Source organism: Engystomops pustulosus, chromosome 5 (genome assembly GCF_040894005.1).
Source record: "Engystomops pustulosus chromosome 5, aEngPut4.maternal, whole genome shotgun sequence".
NCBI classification, from domain to species: domain Eukaryota; kingdom Metazoa; phylum Chordata; class Amphibia; order Anura; family Leptodactylidae; genus Engystomops; species Engystomops pustulosus.
The window spans coordinates 48056337-48078327 of record NC_092415.1 but is presented as its reverse complement, the minus strand read 5'-3'; the positions used below and the strand labels follow the sequence as shown (position 1 = coordinate 48078327).

The 21991-nt window shown below is 42.2% G+C and overlaps 1 protein-coding gene across 2 annotated transcripts in view; it reads left to right on the top strand.

Moving 5' to 3' along the window:
• Nucleotides 1–8487: 8487 nt before the first annotated feature.
• LYN (LYN proto-oncogene, Src family tyrosine kinase) overlaps nucleotides 8488–21991 on the top strand; it is a 48798-nt gene continuing 35294 nt past the window's right edge. Inside the window, exon 1 of one of the 2 annotated variants that reach the window (XM_072151890.1) lies at nucleotides 8488–8921. The gene's annotated coding sequence lies outside the window, so the exon portion shown is untranslated. The remainder of the gene's footprint in view (nucleotides 8922–21991) is intronic. The other variant, XM_072151889.1, reaches the window with a different exon arrangement.

Below are 21991 nucleotides of genomic sequence, written 5' to 3'. Positions count from 1 at the left end.
GATATATCTCAGTTGTTTACCTATATAAAATCACCTCCAAAGTCATATGCAAATGAGTTTTTTAAGGGGAAGCCTCACTCTTATATCTTATAATAGATATACTTATATCTTACACTCTTATACTTATATCTTATTGTACCAAAATAGGCTTGTGGTTCATGTCTAGAACCATTGATACAGGCAGGTAAAGACAAAGAGGGGAATTTTTCTTAGTGCGTCTATGGTAGTTTTCTGTCAGTTGGCGCCTAAGCCACCTCCATGCCATGTGGGGGTGGAGGGGCATGGGTGTCGGCAGAGTGGTTAATGCCAATAAACTTTTCACCAGGGGTGGAGGCTTCATTCATGTTATTCAGTACTGCTTCTAATACAATTAGAAATCCCCTCTAGAAATAGGATGCATAACGAAAATAGAGGTGCACCTGTATACATGGCCATGCCCCTGGTGCATCAAGAGGCTCATTTGCATAAAGATAAATGGGAGATGTACTAATGTGTCCGTCTTTAGACCACTGCAGAGTAGAATTAGGCAGTTCTCTGTTGCACCAGATTAACCTCTGTATTTGATTCTGGATGATTAATTTGGTGAATGTATGGGGGTCATTGCTATGGTCACATAATTACACGTCTATGGTGTCCGCCCACGGTGCAGTAAGCAAATGTTGTGTCACTGATCCATTACCATGCACAGAAAAATATAGGACATGTTACGGTGCAGGCTCGCAGGTTACACTTTACCTTTTTTCAGACAGTTTGGAAAACTGCTTAAAGATGGTCTATAAATGTGGCGCACAGCATTTCAGGTACAAATGACTTCAGTATTCTAGAATAGACATCTCCCCCATTTTCTCTATAGATTTTTAAAAACCTAAAATATGTGCCTATTTGATAAACAAATGCAATGCTAGAGGCAAAACTATATATAATTTGTTTATTTTTTTACAAAAAATACAGGTAATAAAACACAAAACAATACAAACCACACTCTTATAACAAATCTGTAATAATCCTGCCTGTTATATTGTTGCTTGTTTATTACACTCTGGTTTTCACGTTACGACTTATAATGATTCCCAGTCATTTCCTCCACTGCTGTTTCTGTGCTACTTACTGAATTTTCTGTACATTTCCTGCAATTCTCATTCTATTGTGTCTCATATTGTGACTTGTACGTCAGCAACAATTATCCTGTGAGGATGTGACATCTATCTCCTCAAAACATCAAGGCTTCTTCCATATGGAGAATAACTTCCCTAAAAGGTTTGAGTTTGGGTCTGTGATAACTATAGGACATATGTCCAGTCTCTTTCTATCCTAGGGATCACTCATTATTGATATTGATCATTTTACATTTATAGGCCTCCTGCGTCACAGAATCCCCATAAAGCTGCCCATAATGGGCAAACATATGGGCCAAGATATTTTATATTGCAAAGATCCAACCTATAAACCTTGAAATCTGCATTTATAATTTAAAGGGGTTGTCCAACTGTGATAAAAATTTAGGTGCCGGTCTGGGGAGGTCTGTTTAAAAATATGTACTTACCTCCTCTGTCACTCCTGTTGTCCTGCACCCATTCAAAGTACCCGCTAGTAGGCCACCCGGAGAAGAGCTTCCGTGACCCTGTAAACTAACATGACTCCGACAGACCACGGTGCAGGTCACCGGGAGCAACGGAGGAGGCGATTTCACGTTTATTTTTTTTTTCAAAGAAGCCCTCCCCAGCCTGGCATGTAAATTTTTATTACAGTCAGATAACACCATTAAAGGACATACTAAGAAATTGTACTTACCCTTTAAATTCTCCTCTAGTTTATAATATACCAGTGGGTCCCTGGCTTGACACATAACCATGACAGGCAATTCATGGTGATGACAGAGATGTAACATATCATGCATGTGGCCGGTTCAACACTGATACTAAAACTGGTGAAATGTGGTGTTTTTGTTATTTTTTACCCTTATAGGATACACACATAGGACATTGTCCCAGAGTTACCCTTCTCTTCCTCTACTGTAATGTACAGTACCCAAATAGTAAATGAGTGTCTTCCAAATGCTATGAAAAACTGGTACAGTGTAAATTGACTTGCACTACAAGTTTTCCTATTCTTTTAACCCTTAAGCCCCTTCTACACTGGCGTATTTGACGCGCAGAACTTGCATTGCACTCTGTCCCATTGTATTCAATGGGTCTTTCTTCATTTGCGTTAGTTTGCACGCGCGTCAAAATCGCAGCATGCTCTATTTTTGCGTTTCACGCGCGTTTTTCACGCCCCATTCAAGTCTATGGGGACGTATCAAAAACGCATTGCACTCGCGAACATTGCAAGTGCAATGCGAGTGCAATGCGTTTTAAACGTAAGGGTTGCTAGGTGACCAGAATAACAGTATTTCCCCTGCTCGCGAACGATCATTTAATTAAAAAAAACACAATGAAGAACAGTGAAGAATAGAATAAAACCAGTGAACACAGGATCATTTAAGAGAAAAACACAGTGCAGAACACAGTGCAGAATAGATTACAGATGTTCGGCACATCTGCTTACTTGTCGGAAGATACGCGCGGAACGGTGCGCCCAAAATAGCATGTGAAGAACAATATATATGTGTGAAGAACACATTGCAGATGTATTTAAACATCTGCAATGTCTTCTTCACACATATATATTGTTCTTCACATGCTATTTTGGCCGCACCGTTCCGCGCGTATCTTCCGACAAGTAAGCAGATGTGCCGAACATCTGTAATCTATTCTGCACTGTGTTCTGCACTGTGTTTTTCTCTTAAATGATCCTGTGTTCACTGTTTTTATTCTATTCTTCACTGTTCTTCACATCTGCTAACTTGTCAGGAGATAATATACGCGCGAAACAGTGAAGAATAGATCGCAGATGTTTGCAACTTATCAGAAGACATTCTTTTTCAATTAAATAACACATTTTAATCACAAACCATGGTCCCTTTGAAAAATGCTCGATTCTCCCATTGACTCGCGCGTGAAAAATGCGCCGAAAACGCGAAAAAAAACGCTAACAACACGCGCGTGAAAAACGCAAAAACGCTAATTACTCCAAGGAAAAATGGAACAAAAACGCAGCCAAAAACGTCAGTTTTTCACGCATTGCACCCTGACGTGAAATGCAACGCTAGTGTGGAAGAGGCCTTATAATGCAAAAGAGGAAAGCAGAAAACCCTCTACAGTTTCAGCAGAAACGTCATTGTTCACACCTACATCTGGGAAACTTAAAAACGGAAGGTTTTCCCTTCACCTTCAGAACCTGTAACAGAACCTGCAGGACACAAGTGTGAACTTAGCCTTGGGGAGACCCTATTCCAAGTATTCTTAGTAATAGCAGCTTTGAGATGAAATTCAGCAGCAGAGGTATCCCATGTGGACGTATTCTTAAACGCTTTTTTTTTTTTACTTTTTTTCGTCCAAAAGTAAATTGTATTTTTCAAGTTACTATGGTGATTTTCTTTTCCCTACAATTGATCAGTGACTAATCTCTGTTTACTACTCCTTCCTTCCTCTCTTTCCGGCAGGTAATGCCACGACTTCCATAAATTCCATCTCTCCCGATGCATATTGTAGCTAAGTCCCAAGTATTTTGTTTTTCGGCAGAGGAACACAAATAGATCTAGGTAGAGAGTAAAAGGTATTTATATTATAGGTTTTAAGTTGTAAAATTATATTAAATTGTAATCTTTAGCATAGAAAATACAGAAATACAGCGCGAAAACATTCAAAGAAATCATCTGATTTTATAATACATTTATAAATGTGCTTATTTTTCCATACTACTCGTATAATATTATGGCACACTATAAGGCTTCAATCACAGGAACGCGTGCACCTCATAGGCTGCAAACAATGCACTGTGTGGTATAATTGCGCACTGCCAACAGCGCTCTCCTGTCTAGTTACGGCTGAATTGGAGGGTAAGGGTGATGCCACACATGGCGTTTTTGGTCCGTTTTAGAGCATGCGTTTTCAGTCCGTTTAAAACCGCATCCGTTTTTACCGTTTTCCCCAATTATCTTAATAGATAAACAGATTCTAAGCAGCCAGATGCATGGTAAATGAACAAAAACGGTCAAAAATTTAAACGGACTGAAAAACTGTTGGGAAAAACAGAAAAAATTTAAAAAAAAAGGATGCTTTTTCAAAAACGTGTGTGGTCACAAATCACGTTTAGGCCGGCGCCACACAGGGCGCTTTGTCTGCGCTTGCAAACGCAAACAAAGTCGCGCCCCGGTGGGCGCGACTTTGTCTGCGTTTGGGTTTGCAAACGCAGACAAAAGCGCCACGTGTGGCGCCGGCCTTAGCGCATAGATTTAAAAACGCATTACAACAGCGGAAGGGAGGTTTGCCTAATTTACAAAATGCAAATGTTATTGCTCACGTTAACATTGTGTTAACAAAGGCATGTGTGTGGTAAACGCAAGTGTTAACAGCTGTTTAATTAGGCAAATCTCCCTTCAGCTGTTGTAATGCGTTTTTAAACGCATGCGTTAAACGCGACATGTGACCGCACCCTCAATGTGCCCCAAAGGTTTTATTGACACAGAACTCAACTAATTTTTTCCTCATTGTTTTCACCTGGAGGAGCCGGCCTAGCATTGTGTCTGTGCATATACTCTTTCTACTTACGGTACATACCTTATTCTGTGTTTTACATATAAGGGTGCGGTCACAAGTGCCGTTTTGAACCCGTGTTTGCCCGTTTTTTAAAACGCATCTGTTTTTGACCATTTTTCGCGTTAAACGCAAACAAAACATAACGTTTGAATGCAGCCTAAGGCTGGCGGCACGAGTAGCGTTTTGAACTCGTTTCTTGGCCGTTTTTAAACAATCCGTTAAAAAACGCATCCGTTTAAAAATGCATGCAGTTTTTAACGGACTGCTTGAAAACGGCCCAAAAACGTGTCCAAAACGCCATGGGGGACATTTACTATGGCGTTTCTGCCAGTTTTGTGGCGCTCTCACCACATGTTCTGCTCTCCTACCTATTTATTAGCTGGCGGCGCCAGAAAAAGTTACTTTTTCTGTCTGCTCCGACTACTCTCCGAAAAGGGGCGTTGCTTTGGCGGAGTGGAAACTCAGACACAATTAATATGTGTCGCAGCCCTTTTTGGGCGCTGTAAACTGGCGGAAAGTAGACCAAAAGAAAACTGGTCTAGAAGGGACTGTTGGACACATTTCTGGTGCTCGGGACAGATTTTGGTCCCAGGGACAGAAAATAGTCTCGGCGTCAGAAATGTCTCTGCACAGCTCCACAATATTAAATGTGTGTTTTCTTACCGAGAGCAGGTCGGTAACAAAGCCAATGCAGACACCGACACTTTAAGTAAATGTCCCCCCATATGTGCCATCACCCTTAGGCAGGAATCCGACTCCATATTTGTTTCCCCTGACTGACTGAGTGATGCCCCATTTGTCTCACATCCCCAGACAGTAAGGGCGCTGTCCCACGTTGCGTTTGCAAATGCAGACAAAGCCGCACCCACCGGGGCGGTCCGCGGTCCGATCACATCGGCGTTTCTATGGAACGCCAGTGTTTTGCGTTAAATTAATGCAAAACACCGGTGGCTCATTCCCGATCACAGGCGTTTCCATAGAAACGCCGATGCGATCGGACCGCGGACCGCCCCGGTGGGCGCGGTTTTGTCTGCGTCTGCGTTTGCAAACGCAACGTGGGACAGCGTCCTAAAGGACGCATTTTGGGAAAAATCTGCTCTTGATCTGTGTGCAGTTGTGGCTCTGCTTGCACCTCAGGGCTCGTTCACACGTTGCGTTTTGGTCGCGTTTTCATTGCGTTTGAAACGCATATACAACAGCTGATGAGAGGTGATTTGCCTAATTACATTACCGTTTATCGCATGCGCGATGCGTTTTGTAAACGGAAATGTTAACACTGATGTAATTAGGCAAATCACCCCTCCTCAGCTGTTGTATATGCATTTCAAACGCAATGAAAACGCAGGTCAAAACGCAACGTGTGAACGCACCCTCACGCATAGGTTTTATTGTGTCAAGCAATCAAACATTACTGCAGAATATTAGATGTTCATGCAAATTATGGACACCATTCAAACGCATGCAAGTCACTGGAACCATTCAGACATCTGTCTTTCATGTACAATATGAATATTATTGCTACCAAACTTTTTTTCTTCTTATTATTATTATTATCCTTCTCTCGCCACATGCAGCACATTCAAGCAGCCAAGGATCTGTGGTGCATTTTTAAGGTTTGTAATATGGAGCTGAGAGATCACCTGTGTATCATCCGTTCTCATGCAGATCCACAAAAAAAAACAAAAGACGCAGAGCTGGAAAATGATGTCACCAGTTTGTCTCAAGCTCTTCAAGGGTCAAATGATTGTTTTACCAACTGATCACAAATACTGATGGCAAACAAAAGACAATGAAATGGTCAGTTGAAATAAATGTGTCAGTGTGACATCTGCAATGACACCTACAGGCGGTCCCCTACTTAAGAACACCTGACTTAGGCCGGCGCCACACAGGGCGCTTTGTCTGCGCTTGCAAACGCAGACAAAGTCGCGCCCACCGGGGCGGGCATCGGCGTTTCTATGGAAATGCCTGCGATCAGGAACGAGCCGCCGGTGTTTTGCGTTAATTTAACGCGAAACACCGGCGGCTCGTTCCCGATCGCAGGCGTTTCCATAGAAACGCCGATGCGATCGGGCCGAGGCCCGCCCCGGTGGGCGCGACTTTGTCTGCGTTTGCGTTTGCAAGCGCAGACAAAGCGCCCTGTGTGGCGCCGGCCTCAGGGTGAAGACACACATGGCGTTTTTAGGGCGCGGTCCCACGGTGCGTTTGCAAACGCAGACGCAGACCAAACCACGCCCACCGGGGCGGTCCGCGGTCCAATCGCATCGGCGTTTCTCTATGTTTCTATGGAAAACGCCGATGCGATCGGACCGCGGACCGCCCCGGTGGGCGTGGTTTGGTCTGCGTTTGCAAACGCACCGTGGGACCGCGCCCTAAGGCCGTTTTTGGGCTGTTTTTAGTTAGTGCGTTTTAACATCGTTAAAAACGTTTTTGACCAGTATGAATTAAGATAATTGGTCAAACCTGTCAAAAACGCATGTGTTTTCCAAAAACGCATGCGTTTTTTAACGCATGCGTTTTTAACTATGTGAAAACGCACTAACTAAAAACGGCCCAAAAACGGCCTAAAAACGCCATGTGTGTCTTCACCCTTACAGACGACCGCTAGTTACAAACGGACCTCTGGTAATTGGTCATTTCCTGTACTTTAGTCACAGGCTACAATGATCAGCTGAAACAGTTATCACAGGTGTCTGTAATTAAGCTTTTTGTTAATCCTGGTTCTTATGACAATCCAACATTTTTATAATCCAATTGTCACAGAGACCAAAAAATATTTGTCTGGGGTTACAATGATAAAATATACAGTTCCGACTTACATACAAATTCAACTTAAGAACAAACCTACAGAACCTATCCTGTACGTAACCCGGGGACTGCCTGTATAACACACAGACAAAAACATGTGTGCCTCATACACACAACTGTAAATGGTAGCCGTGAGGACGAATACACTCGATGCGTTGCGTCGCATTTTTTTTTATGCATTCCAAAGGCTTTAACCTTGATCACATGTTGAAGTAACACTGCGTTTCCATTGCATTTGCTAAAACGCGATGTTTCTTAAACATGTGATAAAGGCTAAAGCCTTTTGTATGTGTCAAAAACGCATCAAAAAACGCAACGCAACGGATCGTGTGAAAGTGCCCAGAGGTAGCTTCAAAAATGGAAGCTCGCCATTGATTTCTATGATGCATGTTACGTTGCAATGAGCTGTGTCTCACAGCACCATGACTGAGCTGGGCAGCTGCGCCGCAAATTATAGAGAAGATCCTATGATTGCCATTAATTGCAATGCTGCCGCAACGCTCGTGTTGGCCATGTTCACACATTGCTTTTTTGGAGGGCAGATTCCCACGTGGAATTTTTGCTGCGTTTTTAAATGTATCCAAAACACAAGTAGTGGGAAGGGGTTTGTCCAAAACGCATTTTGCCAAACCTCCTCCCATTTGCATTTTGGATTAGTTGAAAAAGGCAACGAAACTGCCATGTGGGAATCAGCCCAAAGGCTCCAACCATTATCACATGTTATCATTGGTAACATTGCATTTCCATCACTTTTAGCAAACGGAAGGGAAACGTAATGTTACCCCAACATGTGATCACTGTTGAAGCCTCTGGATTGTGTTTATAATGCATAAAATAAGGAACGTGTGAACACGGCGTGAGGGGTCCACAGCGGTCAAACCCCCTAATCTTCACAAGGGAAAACTTCAGGCAAACTTCCCCATTGTGTGCATGGGGCCAGAATCTGTATTTCCCCATCAGATAAGACTTGTAAGGAAACTGAAAATAAAAAGTTTGTCTGAACCCTGTCAGGGAATAAAGTTTCTGAAAATCCCAATTAATTTCCTAACATTGTACCAGACTTTGCCAAGAATCTTTAAGTGAATTTTCACACCTGAACTCACCAGCAAGTCCTGGAAGATTGGATAGACTTGTCAGGTCCATGATGCAAACCCTCCCCAGTGCCGCAGCGCTTTAGCGCCATATTCATGAAGCAGCTGCGGCACTTGTGCCCTGAGTGTGTGCCCCCAGCAGTACAGGGCACCCTGTCCCTGCTGCCAGGGAGCTGTCCTCACCCTCCTCCTGCCCGTTACACTATGCAAATCCCGCCCGAGGCTTCACACCAGGAAGTAAAGAGAAAAATCCTCCAGAGAGAAGTGAGACAAGTTCCTCATAGTGAGCGGCTGCCGGAGCAGCGTCCACACCTCATCCCCACAGCTCCAGGATCTACTCAGGAGCCGCGACTACCGGAGGGCGACGACAACGACTACTAGGGTGAGTCCCCCCTGCACCTGCCTGCTGGGGAAATCTCTAGTCCTCTGTGTAACATGGATTGTACGGGTAGTAGTATGCTACTACAACCCCCATCTGCTGCCCTGTGTAGCACCCATGTACCAAAGCCACTTACATCTGTAATATTCCTTTACAAAACAGTGAAAATAGACAAAAGCCACATGCTATATATTTATTCAGTCAATGGAAGAAGTTGTTTCCAATGTTTAACCACTTGCTGATTGTATTTTGAGTGCTACATTTTTAACTTGTTTGGAACATTTCACCTCATCCCCTCCATTGTGAACATTGCCTTGTGTAGTTATCTGGAGTTCCTATCTCTTTCTAGCCCATGGTAATGCTGCTGCGTTTTTATACTTAGGGATTATTTTTTTTTTTAGATTTTTCGGATTTCTTTAGTGCCACTTTAGTCTCTCTTGGGTATATTGTCTAAAAATAATAAAGAACAGATCATTTTTGTGCTGCCACTGCTCTCAATATCGAGTTCAAAGACATGGATAGACTATAGGCGCTATGTATTGGGTGTGAACTGGCTCATAGGGCAGTGCAGTGCTTGATCCCAAATAAGACGTATTACTAGGATAGGACATCCACATCAGATTGGTGGCGGTGTGATAAATGGTAGCCTTTCATGTGAAGGGGCTGCCATGCACAGGAATAGACTAGTGTACTTATTCACTCCGTGTGTATTCCACCAGACAGAGGCAGCATTCACTTCAGAGCTGAACTCATCAAGCATTCATTGCAATACTGCTTTCTGCATTATGGAAATTCAAATGTTATAGTAGACCCTATTCACATAATGGGGCACATTTACTAAGAACAGTGCAGTCTGGGCTATGTGCAGTTCCTGGTGTAGGGTGAAGGGGGCGCCAGATTCGGGATTTCTGGTACCTGTTCTTTATGATTCCGGTGCCCCCTGCACTGATCCGATAGTGTGAACAAACCTTTTCTTTGTGGACCCATAACATGGGCTGTGCGACACATTTCTGTCAGGAACGCACATTTCAGTGCAGAAATTTGTGCCGCGTGAAGAATACACAAATGTAGCGCAGGCACTTTTTAAATACATGTGCAATCAGATTGCACCTAAAAGTTTGCACAAAGTCCACCACAAAACTGGCGCAAGCGCGTTAGTAAATGTGGGACAATGTGTTCACCATTCATTTGCTTAATGTGCCAGAACCTGATCCTAATATTTACCTCCATCAGCAGGTTGCTATGTATCGTACTGTGTGGGAAACATTGTCCATAGGCTTCTTTTGTCAGAACATGATATACCTCACAGTACTTTTTTGTTCTGTAAATAAAATGGAGGCTTTTGATGGCGCACATGCCAAGTGCAAACTACTCATGTCATGTGAACAGGGCCCTGTGAGCAAGTTTTTTTTACACACGTTTGTTGTTGCACAGGATATGGCTCAGGATCAGTACAAGATCACATACATCACAGTTTATAAATACATATATGATAGTATGTAAGCAGAATGTATCCAGTGTTATTAACCATTTCTTTTCTTTTTTTGTACTTGGCTTGGGTGTTTGGCTATAGAGTAGGGTATAAGTGACATATATACGCCAATAAGGGTGATGTTATGTGTAATAATGTATTGGAATATACTGTGGTGTGTATAATGACTATATATCAATCAGAGTGATCATGTGTGTAGTAATGTATATAGGATATACCGGAGTGTAGAAGTGAGTACTATATGCAAATCCAGTTATTATTGTGCGTAGCAATTTATATAGGATGTAACGTAGTGTATAAGTGATTACTATATGCCAGTCAGTGATTGTGTGTTACAAGGTAGTCAAAAAAGGCAAGGCTTTCCGTATCCCATTCTGGAAAACGTATTTGCATATTTCCCTGCTTGTGTAGTAATGTATATAGGATATACTTTACTGTATAAGTAACTACAATATGCAAATCTGCTATGTATGTATATCGGATATACTGTAGGGCAGTGGTGGCAAACCTATAGTATGGGTGACCGAGATGCCAAAGACCCCTCCCTGTGGGCACCCAGGTTGTTGCCCCAACACATAATTCACCAGATAGGACCCAAGGCCTCCTCTTATACTTGCATGTGCCACTCGCATCGCTATATTAAAGCGACACTTCCTGAGCTGCCTCGAACCGCAGGATTAGCGAGGAGGGGAGCTGGAATAATATTGGAGCTCCTGCTCCAGGACCCACAATTCTATCTGTTCAGGGGGTCTGGAGGGAAGCTACAATGATAATCTGAATTTCTCCTACTTCTTACTGTATTGGTGTCCTCGGGACACTGATATGAAAGGAAACTGTGACAGAGAAGGGAATAATAAGTTACTGCTCAAACTGCTGTGTTGACACTTTGTGAAAAAAAAAGTGGGTTTTGGTTGTAGTTCTGCACTCTAAAAGTTTCATCCTCACTGCCATAGGGTGTATATGAGTGGCTTCTGGCCTTGCACGCCTTGGTGTATGTGAAAAGCAGAAGTAAAGAATCTTTGGTGGAACACTTTCTGTAGCATAACCTTTCTGCGACATAATAAAGAACATTACTAATAGTCTTTAAAGGGAACCTACCACCACGAATCTACCTATAAAGGTAGATCGGGTGGTAGGTGGATGTATGGGACGTGAGGATAGCCCTTTTTAGAGCTAATCCTCACGTCCCCGCTAGCCTAGCATAAACTTTATTGCCCTAATATGTTAATTTAATCAAGCGGCTACCGGGGCGTGGAGTAGCCGGACACGAGGCTACACGGCGCGGCTACTCCACGCCTCAGTAGCTGCTTTCCCCCGCCTACCCTGTGATCTTCGGCGCGCAGCTCCTGGCAGCTGCGCGCCCTCGTCCGAGAAGCCGGAGTTCTGCGCATGCGCAGTAACTCCGGCCTCGTTCCCGAGATCGCGCATCTTGGCCGGAGTTACTGCGCATGCGCAGAACTCCGGCTTCTCGGACGAGGGCGCGCAGCTGCCAGGAGCTGCGCGCCGAAGATCACAGGGTAGGCGGGGGAAAGCAGCTACTGGGGCGTGGAGTAGCCGCGCCGTGTAGCCTCGTGTCCGGCTACTCCACGCCCCGGTAGCCGCTTAATTAAATTAACATATTAGGGCAATAAAGTTTATGCTAGGCTAGCGGGGACGTGAGGATTAGCTCTAAAAAGGGCTATCCTCACGTCCCATACATCCACCTACCACCCGATCTACCTTTATAGGTAGATTCGTGGTGGTAGGTGCCCTTTAACAGAAACAAATAAAGTGCCAGTCGCCTATTTCCATTGGGAATCAACAAAATCTGGGACCTGTTTATGTTGAGGGTAAGCACTATGACTGGCTATACAATGTAGCTAATACAGGCAGTTCTTGGGTTACGTACAGTATAGGGTCTGTAGGTTTGTTCTTAAGTTGAAATAGTATGTAAGTCGGAACTGCATATTTTATAATTGTAACCCCAGCCAGAAATTTTTTGGTCTTTGTGACAATTAGATTTTAAAAATGTTGGGTTGTCATCAGAACCGGGATTAACAATAAAGCTTCATTACAGACACCTTTGGTATACAGCTGATCATTGTAGCCTAAGGCTAAAGTACAATAAATTACCAACATCCAGAGGTCCATTTGTAACTAGGGGTCATCGGTGAGTCGGGTGTTCTTAAGTAGGGGAGCCTGTATATGATTCCATCAGTAGTAGGTATACTCTAATCCAGCAATATATAAGGAAGAAACTACTACTTCTACATTTCCTCTATGTCAACTTTTGCTATGAAATGTGTATGTTTACTGCCCAAGTCAAAAAATTGGTTAAAAAAAAACAGGAGGAGACAGATGTAATCTTTTCAACAGACATTTTTTTCGGTATGTGTTTGACATGTGGAAAGCTACAGGAGCACTATAGTTTGCAATTTTATCTATTTTTGGGGTGTACATAAAACATATAAGAGGAATGAACCTCAAAGTATATACTTTGTGTGATTGTAACTCGCTTGTGTGATTATACAAATATGAAGATTTTTTTTTTTAAGGGGGCCCCATTCAGAAGTTTGCAGTGGAGCCCTGCCTCTACTACTTAACCCCTATTGGGATTATCAGGGAATGGCAACAATTTAACCACACTCAATTCAAATTCAATTGGAAAGCCATTGTCAAAATTCATTGTCTCCCACTATTAGAATGCAGGCATGTAATTTACATGAATAATATATTCTGAAACTCCTGCAATTAACGTACATCATTACATTCATGTGTTAATATGTCTGGTTGGGTTTGCATGATTGATCTGAACTACTACTTTTTGTAATGAAGCCCTTTGTCACTCTTGCTTACCTGTCCTGCCACATTCTTATCAGGGACCGTATAGATAAGAAAGTCAGACTGTTCAAAAGTCACATCCTGGATTGTAGGAGAAAACTGCCTAAGGAAAAGCCTTGAACATGGAAAATATTTTTCCGACTATAAGGCGCACTAAAAATCCTTTGATTTTCTCAGAAATCAAAGGTGCGCCTTATAGTCCAATGCGCCTTGTATATGAACCATACTTGCAGACAACAGCTGCCTTGAACTGTGTACAGGTCTGCCACCTGCTGGTCATTCATCCTTATAATCAGGTGCGCCTAATACTCCGGTGCGCCTTATATATGAACCTAGACGTTTTAGCAGGCATTTATTGATGGTGCGCCTTATACTCCGGAAAATACTGTGTGTGTATGTATGTATATATATATATATATATATATATATATATATATATATATATGTGTGTGTGTGTGTGTTTAGTGTGCAATTCAGACAGGATTCTGGTTAAACCAATATGAGAGAATTTTCTTTAAAAATTGAAATATACCTGTTAATACAAATCTTATATGACCACATTCGGTTTATGTTCACATGGTGTAGTGCAAAAATACCAGAAATAGGATGGTTTTTATAGTGCAGTAATGCTTTGGGACACTATACAATTACCATGTACACGGCACAACCAAGCCCAGGGTTAATTAAATCATAAATGCCCTGATGGTGGCATCTAGAAAAGAAGCTTGTATGATGCAGGTACCATGACACTGCTGAGTAAATGATAAGATACAAGTTATATTTCTGCACATATCATGCTGCGCGTTTCTGATAGTTGTAGGATTACTGCTTCATCCATTCCTCGATCATGTGCAGGTATCTTAGGGGTAGTCTGGTTCCCACCAATCAGTAGTTCTGCGTGGAGCGATGAGTGTGGATGGGCCTTGCTCTCATAGTAGACTTGTTCCATACAGATCTAGCTTGAAAAAGATTTATGACGTTGACCGAAACGTTACTATGAAAGGATCTTTTGGATTTCTGAACAGGATAACACTGGATAAAGAAGTAACATCAAGTGGTGTGTACTAAATACGCACAAAGTATCTAGGCAGCATTGAGTGTTTGAGCTTGAATGACATACAAGGCATAGTAGCTGTGATGGGGAATTGTACCTGGTGCAAAACATACAAGCATTTCATCTGTTGCCTTATTCATGCTCATCTTTATCATAAATAAGACACCAGCTGAAATGCATTGACCTAGGTACATTTCCTATTTTGTGTGTTTTTCAGGCATTAAAGGGAACCTGTCAGCTGTTCTTTCACTAATTCTGACATCACTACCTTTTAGAGCAACTCACAAGCATTCCATACCGGCCATATACATTGTAAAATTACTGTTGCGTTAGTATGCTGATCAGTTTTGTCATTAGATTGAGGAGGTTGAGCCAGCCGGAGACCTCCCTGTTACCCCTTCCATCTCATTCTCCCTTCTCATTTCTCTGTGTAAAATAAATCATTGCATTGGCAGTCTTTTTGCTTTAGTTGCTGCTTGAGAGAGAAAAAGTTAAGGCAGAGGAGAGGCAGGGCCCCATAGCAGGCTTTTTCCTGGGGCTCTCTTCCTAATTAAAAAATATACATATTTGTATACTCGCACATTTATACACTAATGTGCACACATATAGAGCATGTACACACACATACAGTGCCATATACAATCTTACAGAATATATATATATGACACCATACACAGTATACGCATACACATCACAGATACAGCATATATGCATCACGTACAGTATATGTTATATACATATTATGCTGTACAATGTGCAGAATAATATGTATATAATGGTGCACATACTCCACTGTTTAGTGTGTCAGGTTGGATGACGGGGGGGCCTCTGACACTGCGGGTCCCATAGCGACTGCTACCACTGTAGTTATGCCCCTGGCATTGGCTACCAAAGTGCCTGACCTCCCTACTCCTGTTTATACAGAGGGACTGCATCCTGTAATCCAGGGGTCCCCAAACTTTTTACATAGGGGGCCATCACTGTCCCTCTCAGACCATCGGAGGGCCGGACTAAAGTTTAAAAATAAATAGCGGTACATGCGACCGCATCCGTAATACACTGGGCCCCCCTCAATTAATTATTTAATATACTGCACCCCTCGTGAACTATTTTATATATTGGCCCAATCAATTAATTAATTGGGTCAATTAATTTTGAAATATACGGGGACCCCTCTCCATTAATTATTGAATAATGCTGCTAGACTGCCCCTCATAATTATTTCCTTTGCTGCCCCCCACCATTAATTATTTCATACGCTGCCCTTCCACCATTAATTATTTTCTGATGCCCCCTCCACCATTAATTATTTTCTGATGCCCCCTCCACCATTAATTATTTTCTGATGCCCCCTCCACCATTAATTATTTTCTGATGCCCCCTCCATCATTAATTATTTTCTGATGCCCCCTCCATCATTAATTATTTTCTGATGCCCCCTCCATCATTAATTATTTTCTGATGCCCCCTCCATCATTAATTATTTTCTGATGCCCCCTCCATCATTATTTATTTTCTGATGCCCCCTCCATCATTAATTATTTTCTGATGCCCCCTCCATCATTAATTATTTTCTGATGCCCCCTCCATCATTAATTATTTTCTGATGCCCCCTCCATCATTAATTATTTTCTGATGCCCCCTCCATCATTAATTATTTTCTGATGCCCCCTCCATCATTAATTATTTTCTGATGCCCCCTCCATCATTAATTATTTTCTGATGCCCCCTCCATCATTAATTATTTTCTGATGCCCCCTCCATCATTAATTATTTTCTGATGCCCCCTCCATCATTAATTATTTTCTGATGCCCCCTCCATCATTAATTATTTTCTGATGCCCCCTCCATCATTAATTATTTTCTGATGCCCCCTCCATCATTAATTATTTTCTGATGCCCCCTCCATCATTAATTATTTTCTGATGCCCCCTCCATCATTAATTATTTTCTGATGCCCCCTCCATCATTATTTATTTTGTATGATGCCCCTCCATCATTATTTTCTATGATGCCCCCTCCATCATTATTTTCTATGATGCCCCCTCCATCATTATTTTCTGATGCCCCCTCCATCATTAATTATTTTCTATGATGCCCCCTCCATCATTAATTATTTTCTATGATGCCCCCTCCATCATTAATTATTTTCTTTGATGCTCCCTCCATCATTAATTATTTTCTATGATGCCCCCGGGTGCCACAATGTATTTGCTACTGGTTAAAAGAAGGGGTGCGCGGGCTCGTAATGATGTAATCACGCGGCCACGCACCCAGGTTCAAGGAGCGATGTGCGCCGGGGTTGTCTTCCGGGCACATCGCTCCACCTGCAATAATAGTGCTCGAGCGGCCACATCGACTGCATCGAGCACTATTCAGTGACGGGCAGGAGCTTCCTGTCCGGACGAATGGAGGCTCCTGCCTGACTGCCGCGACCCGCCGGGGGCGCTCCCAGAGCTGGATGTGGCGGGGGGCCGGATGAAGTTTGGGGACCACTGCTGTAATCCTTCTTCAGCACACTGCTTGCTTCTAGCCTTACTCAATCTTTGCTCCTCTAACAAGCTACTTACAGTTCTGTGAGAGAGTACAAGAAAGCAGAGGGGAGAAGGGCCAGTGACCTTGTGCTCATCTCAGAAGGAGGAACAATAGAGATCATGCACAGCTCTGCATGTGGGATCATCATATGGGCTGTATATCAAGGACTGGTCAGCGTGGCTGGGAATGAGACTCATGAATAAGCCAGACTCCGCTTCAGGGAAGAAGCTGATCGAACTCCCCTCAGGTCATTTGCATACTCCTTTAGAAACGGACTCTTTAGGTTTTCAGGCATGGTGAGGAACATTTCGTTTTGTGAAGTTAATTTAAAAAGACAGGTTCCCTATAATGCCAACTCCCTGAGCAAGTGCAGGAATTCTAGTTCTTTTGTATCATTTTTCTACACACAAAACATGGTGCCCCTATCATAACGTGTATTAAGCTATCTTACAGGACTGTCCTATAATAGTTTTACAACAATCCTGTAGTAGCATAGGCCACTTTATACAATTTGAAACTAAGGTCAAGATCCTTCCCTTCTGTGTTTTAGCCGTTTGGTAATGTCATTATTAAGGATGGTGCACTTGACCATGTGCTTCACATGAGCCGCAAACTGGGGGAAGTCCGCATCTCCTGGGAAGAGTGAGTGCTCCTTACCCCTTTTATCTTCCTTCCACAAAACACCCACAAGCAATTAAACTTTCCTCATTAAAACAATTTCCTTAAAGGGGTATTCTCATCTGGGCACTCACATCCAGATCCATTAATCTGCCATATGTAAACATTTCTTCAATTAGATGTTATTAAAAAAAATGTTCCTGTGTGAAGATAATTTCTCATAAATGTAGCCATGTTGTCCCTTAGAAACGAGATGGCTTCCTCGACCACCTCTGCTGGAGGGATTGCACAAAGAAACAAAATGTTATTGGATATAAAATGTCTGGGAGTTACTGCAGGTCCCACAGCCGTCCTGTGGTAATGATCGCTGAATCCTGTTGGTCCAGCAGGACTGTATAGCGCAAGTCTGGCCACCGCTGCCAGATTGTGACGTGGTCGTATCCGAGGAAGCTATCTGGTTTCTAAGGGACAGCATGGCTACATTTATGAGAAATTATCTTCACACAGGAACATTTTTTTTATTAACATCCAATTGAAGAAATGTTTACATGTGGAAAATGAATTTAATTAAGTGTAAATGCCCAGATGGGAATATCCCTTTAATGAAGACAAACCCCCATGTCTGCAATAAGGAAATTGTTTTCATGATGAAAGTTTAAAAAGGCAAAAAAAACACAAGTTGGACACTGTTGTTTTAAGAAGTCTTTATAACATGTGCAGTTTACATAAAATGACATTCCTTATTACTGCTACACTAACAAACCTTAAATACACAAAAACAGAAAAACTGGTTAGCACATACCTAGGACACTTTTACTAAGAATTCCGACTTTTTTTTTTTCCACATACTAAATTTGTTCTATTTTTCATTTATCACGTTTACATCTCCCTTAAGTAAGTCTTTGAGGGAAAGGAGCACTAGAATTAGGATACGCCACCAAAGAGTTCTGTGAGCGATGTCAAATGTTCGGGGCATTTAACAAAGTTAGTAAATGTGTCCTATTGAGTTTTTAATACTTGGCATCACTTGTGTGATTTTATCTCCAAAATCATATACCTGTAGTTTGTGAAATACTAGAACTACTCCAGAAGTAGCGTCTCATTAGTGTCTAATTTTGCAGTCACCAACCATGTATGTAATGTACTACAGATCTTCCACCACCTCCGATGGTTTACCCGTGTACCTTAGCCCTCAGAGAGTAGCAAGTAATTTCCTGGAGCAGACCTCACGCCTCTACATATACAAGTTGTAGCCGGACTTGGCTGCTAGACGAGTTCTTTGCTGCTGGTAGAGGATGTGTTTCCATTGCACCTTGCAGGCAGATATTTCAGGACATCAGTTATCTCTTTAGAGCTTCCCATAATTTATATTTTCAGACATTTCCTACATATTTATCTTTCTTTGACTATTTTTGTAACAAAGGAAATAAAGCATTTGTCCACATTCACAAGTGCACAGAATTAAAAAAAAGTCTAACTCTGCACAGGAGAGAGAATATGTGTGCCATCCTACGCCACCATCGTTGACTTCTATGGGACTTTCCTATCAACTTACAGGTCAGCCAAAACCTGGGAATCCCACTGGTATGTGGCCTGCTGAGCCACATACCAATGGTCTAGGCTTCACAATTTATGAGGAATCGCTGCCATTAGTTTCAACCTCTAATGTGCCAGTCGGGCTGTCTACTATCAGCTTCAGACTAGAACACCTTCCTGACGAGAAGATCATCAAAGTTGGCATACAAGATGCGGAAACTAAAAATGTCACCATCCACAAATCCACCCCAGACAGCTTAAGGTTTGTCGAAAATCTGCAAAATTATTTTGCTGTGCTTTCTGAGAGTGTGTTTGCAATTCACAATAGTTGGACAACACCATGAAACTATACACCTAATTTTTGTGAAATGGGATCCACAGACCTCTACTTCTCCAGTCTTTGGTGTCAGTAACACATCTTTACATGCCTGACCTTACATCCATTTAGTAAAGACATCCCCCATCAGATTCACTGATGCGAGAGGATATTTACTCACCTGCCTATCTCTTCCCTCTCTGCGGGAACATCAGCATTTGGAAGGAAATCACTTTTTTTTTTTAAAAACTACAGGCAGTCCCCGGGTTACGTACAAAATAGGGTCCACAGGTTTGTTCTTAAGTTGAATTTCTATGTGAGTTGAAACTGTATATTTTTTAAATTGTAGATACAGACAAAAATTTTTTTTTGCTCCAGTGACAATTGCTTCATTACAGACACCTTACAGCTGATCTTTGCAGTCTGGGACTAAAGTAAAGCATCCAGAGTCCTTCACCAGAGGTCACAGTGGGCAAAGAGGTCCGTCTGTAACTAGGGGTCGTCTGTAAGTTGGATGTCCTTAAGTAAGGGGACCACCTGTATTCATATTAGGTTGGGGTTCTCTGCAGGGGGCCTCTTGACTCCGACCGGATCTCATTTATTCATACCCCTGGTTTTGGGACAACGCATCAACTACAGAGCTTGAAGACGATGACTTCCATCATGTAAATCTCACACATGCGCAATGATTACATTCCCCTTCATGGCTGCTTTGCTCCCCAGCCGGCTGCACAAGAAATGCAATCATCACACGGGTGTGAGATTTCCAGAGATTCGGTGAAGTCAGCAGGTGGGGAAACGCAGGACCTGGGGTGTGCACAAATTTAATCCTAGCGAAGCCGATTGAGGCTTTACCGGGCACCTCACCTAATTTAAATAATTTTAAAAAGTGATTTTATTTCAAGTGAGGCCACTCCAGCACATAACAAGATTCCAGCACATTGGGACGAGTACTAACCATCTACCATTTGTGAATCTGCGTGAAGTGTCCTTTTATTGATGTCTTTCCTCCAGGTGAATAGACAACATCTAGCGTATGAAAATCATGCTTCTTGTAGCCTCTTATTTATTTACACACCATTTACTTACTAGTGACTGTACCCTCTTCATTCACCTAGTATACCCTACACCTCTACTAAAAATGTATACAAGCTACAGTAACTCTATCTAAAGTTTGTCCTTTTCTGATTTTCTAGTGAAAAGGGAGCAATAAAGATGACTCTTTTACATGAGTCCAACTTGTAATACTTCATTATTATTGGGGGGAGCTCACCATGACACCCAGACCATTGAAGATGGAAAAGTATAGAATCTTATTTTTTTATTTTTATAATGAATGGTGACTACTATCTATAATGGGTGCCTTTGGTAGGCATAACTAAGGCCATAAATGTCAGGGATGTTTTATAGACTGTGCCGAATGCACCGTATGGGGTATTGTAGGGAAATGCGTAACATTGGTGATCTGCATAGAGCACTTAGGGTGTGTTAGAAAGATTTCTGATAGATGCAGCAGTCTCTGCTCTTTCACATCTTGTCCACTTCCCCTCTCTATGAAGTTCTGAGGGCATATTTAGTTTGATACCTCTGAAAGCTGAGAGTTCATCTTTTGAAGACGTGAATGTGAAAATTGGAAGAGAGTGAATGTAAGATAAGGATGGAGAGGGAGTAAGAAAAGAGCCAGAAAGGTGAAGAAAGAATATTTATTTCTCTGCTAACACATGTTACAGGGTTTCTTATTTTCACTTTATGATCAATGCAAATGTATGTTGAAAGGTAGGAAGTACACGGACCAGCAAAAGAGGAATAATATTATGATTTCATGCTCCACATCTCCCCATCCACTACAGACTACACTCATTTTATAGACAATCATCTTGGCCATCTCATACAGAAATTTGATTTGCACCTATTTAGGAAAAGATAGAGAAATGCATCACCCTGCTCATCACCCAGCACAAGCAATTTCTAGGCCAAGAAAATGTTCAAACTGCATAATAGAATAATATGAAATTAAGTCGGCACATCCTTCTCAAAGCCAAGAGGGGGATGTCCAAGTACAGGTCGGCTTCCCACAGTGGCTATTGGTTCACAGCAATGGAGGTGGCTCATATGCTTTCTAACGGTGAGATCTTTACACAACATTGTAACATTATACAAGTCTGGAATGGTGACTTGAAAAAACGAGAAGAGGTCTTAACTTCAATAATGTCATTAGAACTTATAATTTGAGTTTGCCAAAAATTAATGAAGGTAGGCATTAGAAGATTGGAAATAAGTTGCTTGAAGTGATGATATGAAAGTCAATCGGATGATTGCAAACGGTTCAGGAAGAGTCAAGGGATCAAACGGTATGAGAAATTGAAGGAGCTGTCAAGTTTGGTGGAGGGAGCCTGATGACATGGAGTTGTGTCACACCCAAAGGCTTTGGATACTTTAGCAGCATCAATGGTAGACTCAGTGCTGAACTATATGTAAACTATATGTAAATATATAAAGTAACAGTGTTTCAGCATGAGAACAACCTGAAACAACCTTGAATAGTGAAGAAATCTATCAATGTCTTTTATCTGTGGGGCATCACAGATAAACTGCTAGATGGGTGGGGTCGGCCGTAGCAGGACACACCCCCTCTAATGCCAAGTAATATAAGATACTTATGTGGATGTGCAAGAACTCCCACTGGGGCCTAGCCATTCTTC